This window comes from Equus przewalskii, chromosome 3 (genome assembly GCF_037783145.1).
Source record: "Equus przewalskii isolate Varuska chromosome 3, EquPr2, whole genome shotgun sequence".
In the NCBI taxonomy this organism is placed as follows: domain Eukaryota; kingdom Metazoa; phylum Chordata; class Mammalia; order Perissodactyla; family Equidae; genus Equus; species Equus przewalskii.
In genome coordinates this window covers 40,485,228-40,497,264 of record NC_091833.1, presented here as the reverse complement: position 1 = coordinate 40,497,264, position 12,037 = coordinate 40,485,228, and the positions used below count along the sequence as shown (strand labels likewise).

At 45.3% G+C, this 12,037-nt stretch overlaps 1 long non-coding RNA gene across 1 annotated transcript; it reads right to left on the bottom strand.

Moving 5' to 3' along the window:
- Positions 1-7,110: 7,110 nt before the first annotated feature.
- Positions 7,111-11,513, bottom strand: LOC139082517 (uncharacterized). Its single transcript, XR_011538606.1, has 2 exons — positions 11,176-11,513; positions 7,111-10,693 (listed from the first exon to the last, which is right to left on the bottom strand). It is a non-coding gene; the product is annotated as an uncharacterized lncRNA (long non-coding RNA).
- Between the last annotated feature and the right edge of the window lie 524 nt (positions 11,514-12,037).

The following is a 12,037-nucleotide window of genomic DNA, read 5'->3' as shown; positions in this document are numbered from 1 at the left end:
TGTTATGAGTTGAACTGTGTCCCCCAAGGAAGATATGTTAGAGTCCTACCCTTCCCCCCCGCATCAGAATGTGACCTTATTTGGGAGTAGGGGTTTTATAGATGTAATTAGTTAAGCTGAGGTCATTAGGGTGGGCCCTAATCCAGCATAACTGGTGTCCTTATAAAAAGGGGACATTTGGACACAGAGACACACACAGGGAGAATGCCAGGTGAAGACGAAGGTGGAGATCGAGGCTATGCAACTATAAGCCGAGAAACACCAGTGATTGACAGCAAACCACCAGAAGCTGGGAGACGGGCGTGAACAGAGTCTCCCTCAAAACGCTCAGAAGGAACCAGCGCTGCCCACGCATTGTGTCAGACTTCCAACCTATGAGACAGTAACTCTCTGTTGTTTAAGCCCTGGCCTGTGGTACTTCGTCAGGGCAGCATCAGCAGACCAATACAAGTATATTTCTTACTTTGGGTTCCTCTGAAAGCAGAGATGAGAAAAGGACTTAGTGCTAATTAATGTTTATTTGACATTTGTGCTCAGGATGTAAACCTCACTCTTAGAAGTATCACAATGTTTTATTAGTTTGTTTTCTCTTATTTTCCCAGTGGGTTTAGACATAAAAGATAACAAAGTAAACCAAAGGCCTTCAATGAACAATAAAGGTCTCCGCCACAGATGGCCAAATTTGGGTAATCAACAACTAGAATTGGATGTAGGCATGGATCTAGGTTTTATGGGGCTTGAAATTTATTTAATCTTCTCTAAGAGTATAAAAGTACAAATACAGAATTAAGTACAAAAGTAAATATTTATTTAGAATAAAAAGAAGTTAAAACAAGTTACAATTAATAGAAATTATTAAATAATGAACCATACAAATACTCCTAAATCTAGAAATTTATAACATTCTTGTTTTTTAATGATCTCACGTTCCTTTTTAATGCTTTTTTCCTACTTATTTTTGCTGCATATTCTTTGATCACCTCTTCATATGGCTTTCAAAGAGAGAGAAAAGAAAACTAACTGTCTTATGCTAGCATGGTTGGTCAGAATTTGTGTTTAATTATTGATAGATGGGATGCACAAAACATGCAACATCACACATAGATGTGCTCGCTGCTACAGGATTGTGAGCCAGAAACACAGGAATTCTAAGAAAGTCTCTTTCAGATGACTCTCATAAAAACGTATTTGGAGTTTATATATAATATGTCATCAAGCATATTCCTGACAGGAGAGGATTTCTGCCTTGATGACGCAGTCATGGTAACTGAATCCTCTGCTTATAATTTTTACACATCTGATGCTTGGAGGGATTTTCTACAGAATTGCTTCTCACTCTGATTATTGCAAACCTTGTTTTTCTCCATTACCCACGTATTTCCAGTACTAGGTGTGGGACACATTCTTATCCTGACATGACCTCTGACCCTGGTCCTTCAAGTCACCATGCCTGGTAAGTTGGCTTAAGGGCAGGAAGAGTATCCAGAAGCCATTTGTATACCAGGTCAGCCAGTAATAGCTTAACTATAAAGGAAGTGACTGTGGTATTCATAAATATATCCCACTAAACCAAAATTTAGTGTGCTCCCAACTCAACTTCCCCTTAAGCAGCTTGCCAAAATGCTCTTGTCCACAGTAACAGCACCTGACTGCGTGTGATAGACGGGAATTCAAAGCAGAAAGAGAATGGCTTTGACTGATTGCAGTGAAAGTATTTTACTTTTGCAAACTTCACAAAATCTACAACTGTGTGAAAGTGTCAGGGTCCTTCCCAGGGCATTAGAAGGAGCCCACGCAGGAGAGGAACCCTCCACGAGGGGGCTGTGAAGCTTGAATTTCATTTGCTTCATGGTAAACCTACCTTTCACGGTGCTAAATGAATGATCTAAACCTTCATCACAGGTATGTTCTTTATATATTTAATTTTGATCATTTGTACTTTGGCAGCAAGGAATAAAGGTGAGACAATCTTTCTGGAGCAATGGTAGGCTATGATGAAATGGAAAGAGAGTGGGTAAAAGAGAAGATGAAATAGAAGAGCTGGAAACTGGTAGTGCGGATAGAAATAATAAAATACAAGCACAAAATATAAGTGTGTTCTCTGTCCTAGATGCCTAATATAAAGGTTAGAAGATGATCTTCAAAGATGAGATAATGTCAACCTGATTTGATTAACCAAGGGAGTCAGAGAACATGGTTTTGTTCCATCCAGACAAGTCTGTGATATAAGGACCTATCTACTGAAAATTAACTTGAGTTACTACTTTGTACCTTATTTTCATACAGGCCTCAGACCAAACGATTTTCCTACCATGTTTATAATGGAAAATGCACTCCATTTTAGCAATAGTGACAATAAATTGGAAAATGCCCAAGTCTATACTTGTCAGAGTGATAGTAATGGTAACAATAGTCTGTGAATTGTTTGGTTTTATATTCTTTGGTTCACCTGAAGCCATCAGTGTTAAGGTAAGAATAGCCATTGGCCATTGGGTAGATTTCTTTATAATAAAAGGAGTGTTCTTTTGATTAATAATTAAATTGCACTATAGATCTTAAGATAGAGGAAAAGCAAAGAAATAAATTTCAAAGGAATTAACATGCAATCTGTTTTTTAGTGAGTATAAAAACAAAGAAACAATCCAATAGATCAATAAAAGTAACAAGGACTTGAACAGGTTTTGACTTTGGCCTCAGAAGCTAGAGATTACTCAGGCGTTCTTGCTAACCAAGAAGTACCCTACTCCTGCTTTAACCATGGAGCTGTAAGATGGAAGAACATGCTGACATAGGGGTCAGATTTTCAAACTGTCTTGATCTGATCTCTCCTGTACTCATTTTCTCTAACTTGGTGGCTTTCAGCAGCACGAATGTGTTATCTCACTGTTCTGTAGGTCAGAATCCAACACGGGTCTCGCTAAAATCAAGGTGTTGGCAGGGCTGTGTTTTCTTCTGGAGGTTCTTGGGAAGAATTCATTTCCCTGCCTTTTCCAGAGTCTAGGAGCTGCCCACATTCCTTGGCTCGTGGCTCCTTTCTCCATCATCAAGTCCAGCAATGTAGCACTTCTTTCCATAGATCTGTCTTTTTCTGACCATGGCTAGAAAAGGTTCTTTGCTTTTCAGGGCTCATGTGATTCTATGGGACCCACCTGGATAACCCAGAATGCTCTTCATCTTAAGATCCTTGACTCAACCACATCTGCAAAATCCCTTCCTCCGTGTACGGTAACAAATTCACAGCTTCTGGGGATTAAAACGTGGACATCTTCGAGGGGCCCTTAGTCTGCCTGCCACATCTGCCTAGCCTAGAACACAGAGTGCAGGGGTCAGCAGCCTTCCCACTCTACTGCAAGGAACATTTCATGGAATATCTCCATTCTTAACCCTCCAAAGGGTTAACATTATGGTGTGACAGTGAGGTAGATGGGAATAGCTTTTCTCTGTAAAAATGAATACTACTACCAATAGTAATAATAATAATAATAAGAAAAGGTCATTGGTGAAGTCTCTCCTTTTAGGAAGAACTTCTGAGGGTTGTATTTGTGTGAAGTGAGTGGCTATCTAGCCTGCACATGAGACCAAGCGATAAAATATCACTGCTTTGGTTCTTATTTGTCTTGGCTTGATTTAAACTGCTGCCTTTATGATAAAACCAAAGGGCATCAAAGTCCATCTCCAGACTCCTGGGAGTCCACTTCCCTTCATTGCTACCTTGTCATTTTGTGCTTTCCTGATTTTGCCCAAATATTTGCAATTTGGGTGGGGGCCACAGCTTACCAGTCAGCTCAAAATTCTTTTCACCTGTGTACGCTATTATTCAACTTGTAAGTAAACTCTAGTCTAACAAAGATCCTTTGAACTTTCCATATCAAAGAAAAATCGCTCTTTTTTAGACTAACATCTAAAGCAGCTCAGCATGCATGGAGAGAGATGGCACAGTTGCAACTTCGAGATCCAGCTGAGATCTTCTGGCAGGCTGTCACCTATTGACTAGAGATCTTTGATTTTGGAAAATGATTGGTTTTTATGTAGATGTTGACCTCTGCTAAGTAGTCCTTCCTTTTATGCCATTAAAACTGTTTACAATCAAGACACTAACCTCTAACTTGTTCCTCCTTTGAATTCTTTTGTCACTTTTTACCTACAGATACTCTCCCACAGTCAAGGCAGGTCTTTGTACACTACGGTAATGACTGAGCAGATGAATGGATGGATGGACAATGAGACAGTGCTGTGTGGTCGATAAGCCCAGGTCTATCAAGTCTTGGCTCCGTCAATAACAGCTCTATGACTTTGGGCAGGTTGGCTTCTCTGGGCCTCATCTAGAAAATGTGAATAATAACACCTGCCTTGTAGGTTTGTTGTAAGAATCTGAGATACTATATGTAAAACCCCTGAAACACAGAAACTCGCACTAGATCTCTCTTAATAGGAATCATTACCCAGTGTTTTGCTCTCTAGGGATTACACAGCCAACCTTCAATGATCAACATGTGGGTTATTCTCTTTGCATATTAGCTCCAGCAAAATTTTGAAAGTAAGTAGATTTTCCCATGAACTCCTTGTTTACTCTTGGCTGACTTCCCACCACCAATCTCATGTGTGTTTATAGAATGCAAACAATTTAATATTAAGCTACATATTACATTAGTAGAAAGGTAACTCTGCGGCCACAAATGGGATACATTAAAAAACCAAACATTGCTGACAATTGGATTCTCTAACTTGCAGTTACTTGCCAAAAAAAAAATTGCTGAACAAACCAGATGTAAAGATTTTAATTTTATTGTATTAAATAGGGGCACAGGATAGCCTGGCCAAATAATTGGGTTTTGTAAATTTTTAATTTTTTTTCTTACTTAAAACTGTTAGATCATGTCTGCATATAAACGCCAATATTAATTTTCACCAAAGAGCTTTTCTGACATCTAAAAGGTTTGCTGTCACTGGCTCAGGTGGGATGGTCAGATCAGTCACATCTGACTTCAGTTCCTCCTCTGGGTCCCTGGAGGGGAGAGCTAATGTAGTCATGGCTGCCTGATGAGGTGCCAGCCACTCCACGGAGCCAAATCCCATAGATAAACAGAGAAGTAGCAAGGTTAGAGCCATGGGAAAAGGCGGAAGTGTAAATATGTGGGGATGGTTAGTAACAGCGGTAAAAGTGTGAAAACGAGGACCTTATGTGGTAGCGTGGAAGGATAAGGCATCACGACTCCAAACCAATGAAAGACAATGCACTTCTAACACAGCACCAGAGGCTAGTGGGTAAAGATTCAAAAGGAAGAAGAAAATGATACAAGTATTCCTGGTGTTTATTGAGGAAAAGGAAAAATGAAAGGAAGGAAAAGAGGCACAGGCCAGAGGACCTTCACAGGGAAGAGCTTGGCTGTGCCCAGCACCATGTCAACCCACACCCATCTACCAACACTCAGCGAGGAAGAGCCGGTGCCTCTCACGCGCTCTTTCTTCTTGTCTTTTCTTTTTTAACAGCTATCTTGAGATAAAGTTCACACACCATAGAAGTCACCAGCTGAAGTGTATAATTCAATGGTTTTGAGTGTATTCCCAGATAAGGGCAACCATCACCAAAGTCCATTTTAGAACATTTCCATCACCTCAGAAAGAAACTTGGCACCCTTTAGCTACGGCCCTCCATCCTCCGATTCCTCCTCCAGCCGTAAGCAACCATTAATCTATTTTCTGTCTCTACTGATTTGCCTATTCTAGACATTTCACGTGAATGGAATCATACAACACGGTATTTTGTGTCTGTGACACCATGCCACTTAGCACGGCATTTTCAAGGTTCATCTGGGCTGTCACACATGTCAGTATTTCATTTATGGCCAAATAATATTCCACTGTATGGCTATCCCACGTTTGTTTATCCACTCATTGACTGATGGACTGGACACGTGTTATTTCTACCTTTTAGCTATTATGAGTGTTAGGAATAAACATTGATGTATAAGTTTTTGTCTGAACTTGTGTTTTCCTTTCTCTTCTTACCTGCCTGGGAGTGGAACTGCTGGGCCATACTGTAACTACGTGCAGCCATTTGATGAAATGCCCAGTTGTTTTCCAAAGTGGCTGCACCATTTTACATTCCACCAGCAATTGTGTGAGGTTTCTCAACAAACTTGCCTGCCATTTACTCTCATTATTTGGCTTTAAATAGCTGCTTCTGTGTGACAAAAGAAGTGTAAGGAAAACATCAAATTTGCATTTTGGGCAAAAGAGCTCACTATGATTAGTACTCTAAGAAATGCTTATTTTCTACTTTGTGGTTCTGCTACAAATGTGAGCTGACTTTTCCAGCATGTGCTATAGTAATTTGGAAGGTGAAGGGAAAACCCAAAGCTGGATGTGAAACATGTGAAAAATAATAAATATTGCCAATTAAATAAGAAGCAGCCCAAAGTGTCCCCCATCCCACCACCTTGAACTGGCCAACTCTTACTCACTTTTTGGTTCTCTGGGGCCTTCCCCATGTCACTGGCTTGACATAGGTCACTTGGGGTGAAGATCCCACAGCTCCTCTATTTCCTCTCACACAACATGCAACAGAGTTTATTTTCGTTATTAAGTTGGTATCTATCTTTCCTCTGGTCTGTAAAGCACTGGGGCAGTGACCTTGGCTACCCTTCCTACAATATCCCCAGAATCTAGCACAAGAGTGCATTCCAGAAGTAAGGAAAGTTTCACACTAAAGTGCTGCTTTAGTGGAAAGCCCAAGCTGCATCTTCGGTTTGGACCTGCTCCAAGAGCAGGCATATTTTACCAGCAACGTCCTCCCTGAGTCAGCTCATGCTAAGGTATGTGCAACACTTGTCTAAAACTATCCTAATCTTCTCTAAAATGGAGGCCAGAGTGTAGCTGGAACAGCTCTTCTGACATTTGGAAGCTCTGATTCTGTCAGTCATTTTCTGTTCTTTATCATGTTTTTTCAAAGGAAGAAGCTGTTTTCCTGTGTGTGAGAACATTCTCTCCTATCTAATAATGTTCAATTGTCTTTCTGTTCCATTAGTGTGCGGGAAACCACCTGTCCAATTGAGATCAGAACTGTGGATGTCAAAGTGTCTCATTTTATAGAGATATGCAGCTGTCAGATCAGGGATCAAAGACTTGCCTTTAATGAAAACAAGTCATTTTTACCAATATGACTGTATAATTTATGTGAATACAGTTATTGGGATCAAATGATTGGCATTTGTACTTCTCAGCTCCCACCATTTTAACAATGACTCGGTTTTCCAAATAAAGGGATGAGGGAACCCTCTCCTCCCCTCCCTTCCAATCCTGTTCCTTCTACTGTGGTCTCTATAACGGTGGTTTCATATGGTGTCCCACGGGTCATGCTCGAGAGATAGGTTTTACTTGACCAATAGCATTTAACAATACTCTTGGGGGGCTGGCCCCCTGGCTGAGTGGTTAAAGTTCCCTGCAATCCGCTTTGGGAGCCTGGGTTCACAGGTTCAGATTCCAGGCACGGACCTATTCCACTCATCAGCCATGCCGTGGGGGCACCCAGCATACAAAATGGAGGAAGACTGGCACAGATGTTAGCTCAAGGCTGGTCTTCCTGAAGCAAAAAAAGGAGAAAGACTGGCCACAGATGTTAGGTCAGGGCTAATCTTCCTCACCCCCATCCCGAACAAAAGAAAAAGAAAATTAGATTAATGGTCGGTGTTTAAAGATTGGAAGATTTCATGTAAAATTTTGACTTTGCGACTTTTCTTGAAAAATCAGGCACTAGCAATACTGGGTAGTTTTCCCACAAGACAAACATCACAGTGCAGCCTCTAAGATGGTCCTCAATGATCCCCACCTCCCGGTACGCATGCCCCTGTGAAAGCTCCTCCCCTTCAGTGTGGGCTGGACTCGGTGGCTCACTTCCAGTGAAGAGAATACAGCAACAATGATAGGATGTCTCTTCTGAGATTAGGTTACAAAAAGACTGACTTCCATCTTGTTCTCTCTCTCTTTCTTCGCTTGCTCTGGAGGGAAGCTGGCTGCCATTTTGTGAGCTGCCGTAAGGAGAGATCCATGTGGCAAGGAACTGATGCCTCCAGCCAAAGCCAAGAAGGACCCGAGGCCTGCCAGCAGCCAAGTCCTGAGTTCAGAAGTGTGTCCTCTGATTGAGCCTTAAGATGAGATCACAGACACAGCTGACACCTTGATTGTTGTCTTATGAGAGACCCTGGGCCAGAGGACCCAGCTAGACCATACCTGGACTTCTTGCCCACAAAATATATATATTTTAAGAAAATGCATATTTTTTGTTTTAAGACAGTAAGTTTTGGGGTAATTTGTTATGTAGTAATAGATAACTAATTCAGTAACGATTACTGAATTAGTTCAGTAAAAATTCAGAAGCTGAGCACAGCTATGGCCTTTGGAAGGTATATGTTCTCTCTGGTTTGTGCTGGTCCAGCCCATCCAACAGTCACTGAGACCCTGCTCTGCACTGTGGAATAAGCCACCATTCACTGAGCCACTGCATCAGGACCTAGGGCCGTCCCTCAGTCCACCCAGTTACTAAGCCCTGTAGGGTATCCCTCTGGTTTGATTTGCCCTTCTTCACTCTGCTCTCCCCGTCATGGTTCAGTGCCTCACGTTGTCTTGCTTGGGCTTTGACAACCGTCTCCCAATTCCTGTCTCTGCTTCCTGTCTCACTGGCCGTCCATTCATCTTTCCACGCTGCTGCCAGAGTGCTCTGTCTAAACTCTAGGCTTCCAAGGCTCTCTACCCAAGCCTGCCTCACACTCCAGCCGCATCTCTCCCACTCCCCTCCTCGCCGCTGCTGGAACCAGGCGCTCCAGTCACCTGAAACTCCTCACTAATCCTCAAATGTGCCACGCTACGACATGCCTCTGAGCCTTTCCCTACACTGACCCCTTGGCCTGCAATGGAGCATCCTTTCCTGTCTTCCCTACATGGTGACCCCACCTCCTCTATCACCATCACCTCCTCTGTGAAGCCGTGATTAAATCGTATGCCAAGTAATTAACTGCTCCTTCCTCGTGCCCCTACAGCCTTCAGTTCCTGCTGCTCTGTTGGTTCCTAGGTCACTCAATTGCTCTTGCCTCCTTACCTGTCATTCTTCTCTTACTGGTAGTAACCTGCTTGAGGGAGGGATGGGGAGATGGCCATCCCTGTATTTCCAAGTCCAGCACAGTGTCTGGTACAGAAAAGGTAGTCAATTCACAACATCGTTTCTACAAAACAACAGCAATCAAAATGGCGCTGCTGTTTCCCCTTCATGCCACCGCTTGACAGTCCTGCTATCTGGACCAGAAGCCACCCAACTCTCCCTCTATTACTCATCCTTCAGGTCACAGCTTAAACGGTGCTCCCTCAGAGACCACCCCCTAATCTCTTGGACTACACTCACCTCCCCTTTGGTGTGACTCAGAACTGCTGTGATCACTTACACAGTGTTTGCCACACACCAGGCACGGTTCTAAGTGATCTGTATAGATACTAGTTCATTTAGTCTTCACGACAGTTCAGTCAGGGTTATCCTGATTGAAATGGAGGCATTTGAACCCAAGCAGTCTGACTCAGGGTCTGTGTACCTAACTGGCTCCTTTAATGCCTGTGTATCAGCACCCCTTCCCCCCACACCAACTACTAGCTGGTAGGCTGTAGAGGACACGGTCAGGCCTTCCTTGTCTGTGCTGTTCCTGAGCCCCAAGCCCAGTGCCTGGCATGGAGTAGATTATTGATTGACCGACTCTGAGTTCCCAAGAACAGATGGGCAAAGGAACTTTTGGAACCCAGTAATTTGTACCTGGACTCCTGGACTGCCTGGGCTTGGTACCTGATCCCCTGGGTCAGGGGATGCACCTCTGAGCAGCCCACCTCAGAGAGCTGGACAGAGTTTGCCAGGTCTCGTGACAAGGCCAGGTTTCTAAAGGTCCCTAACACAGAGGTTTGGGAGCAGGCTGCAGCCCCTCAGGACGCAGGAGACATCCGAGCTCCATCTCCAAGCATGAGCGCCATGCTGTCTGCTCTGACACTGGCCGGCGAGCGGGATCGAGGAAGGACCCTCAAGAACGTATCTACTTCTCATGATAAAGAGCGTATGTCTATTATGCCTTCCTATGGTGTTCTAGAAACTCTCTGCCACGGGCTCAGATTCTCACAGCAATTCTTCGAGGAAACCTTCCGTCAGAACCTGAGATCACGACAGAACACTCCATGAGGCCACACTGCATCCCAGGCACCTAGAACAGCTCAGAGGGGCACAGAGCTCGCGCTAAATAAGTATCTGTCCAGTGACCTTCAGAGATGGGGACACGGGCTCAGTGAGTGTCAGTGACACCCCATCACCACACAGCTGGGATGTGCATGTGGGATTTCAAGTAAGGCTCTCCAGAGCTAAGTCATGCTTTTCCCACTGTTCCACACTTAACTTCTCATTCCCAGGAATTTCCCATTGCCAGAAACTTCTCAGTATTGTTAGGGTCTTGACGGTTCCAGGGTGAGCGCCATGATACAACAGGGGCCAAAAGGAGCTCTTAAATGTTGTACTTATGTGGCTTGGGCTGGCTGCGGTTGTCAGAGAACCTCAGAAGTTCTTCCGTCTTAAAGCAGATTGGGGCCATAAAGGTGTGGAAACCATATTCCGAGGGGCTAGTGACTTTCCTCCCGCGTCGTTCCTCCAGCTTGCCTTTTCCCTTCATTGTCACTGTTTGGGAAAAAAAAAAAAAAAGAAGGTCAGAAAGCCTCTTTTTGCATTCTCTCTTCTTCCTGAACATTCACGTCAGCAGGTTCTCTTCTTTTCCTGAACGTTCGCGAGCCACTGAGGTCCCCTGTTAAATGCGCTGCTCTCAGGGCTGACTTTCAGGCTGGATTAAAAGATACACAGTCGTCTACAGGCGAGAACTCGCGGCCGTGCGCTGCATGTTTAAAGTCCCGGAGAGCTGCCGAAGTATGAAGCGACACATCTTCTACAAGCGACTGACCTCATTTCACTCTGTAAAAATGCTGCGCTCATTTTTTATGTACAGTACTTAGTTCCTCGTTATAAATCTTGGAGAGAAATTTCCACCTTCACCTTTTAGTGTTACATATTTTTGAGATTCTATTTGTGTTACTTGCAAAACAATTTAGCAAATGAGGAAGTATCACAGATACCCTGGAAGAAGATGAGCTACTCTAGCTACTTACAGAACGGCTGCTACCGGCCGGGAGTCCATCAGCCTCCCCTCCTGGTTGTCCTCTCCCGTTTGGGGCTGTGTGCGAGGCCAGTACCGGGGCGGAGGCCCTGCGAACATCCCAGAACCATGGCTCTCGCTCGACTCACAGATTTCAAAATCGGTAGCAGCCGAGTTCAGAAAATATGCGCCTGTGTAAGAAACCGGTCATGCTGGCCTCGCATGCTGGCGAGTGAGGAGGCAGTTGGTCACCCTATGGCACAATGTGAGGTTCACAGACAAACAAACGACATGGGCTGTCCACCGGTAGCGTCAGGTCTGCTCCCCTGGCTCCGACGCCGCGGATGCGAGAGATGGGAGGCAGAGCGACCTCAAACGTGGAGCGGAGCAGCCTGAAGGGGCAGTGGCCTGCGGCGGAACCGCCCGCCTTCAGAATCTCAGCTCTGCCCTTACTCGCCGGGCGTCCTGCACCAAATGGCGCACCCTCTCTGAGCCTCCTTTTGCCCATCTCTGAATAAGTGCTGGCGCCCCCGCGCCGGGGCTGCGAGCTCCCGGGCCGGCTCGCGACGCCCGCGCACCCCGCCGCCTCAGTGGTCCCCGAGCTCTGCTCTCCGGGCTCGCGCGGGTGCCGGCCGAGCCCGAGGACGAGGGGGCGCGCGTCAGGCTGCCCGGCCCCTCCGCCCGCGCCCACCCGCTCGCCGCTGGGGCCTGGACGCCTTCCCTCCCCCGCGCCCGTGACCGCTGCCCCCCCAGCGCGGCCTCGGCCCCCACGCGGACGCGGCCCACGTGCCCGGGAGTGGGGGTCCCGCGAGCGCTCGGCGCCCCAGCCGTGCCGCGTCCCTCGGACGTGCAGAGGTGGAAATCCTGGCCCCGCG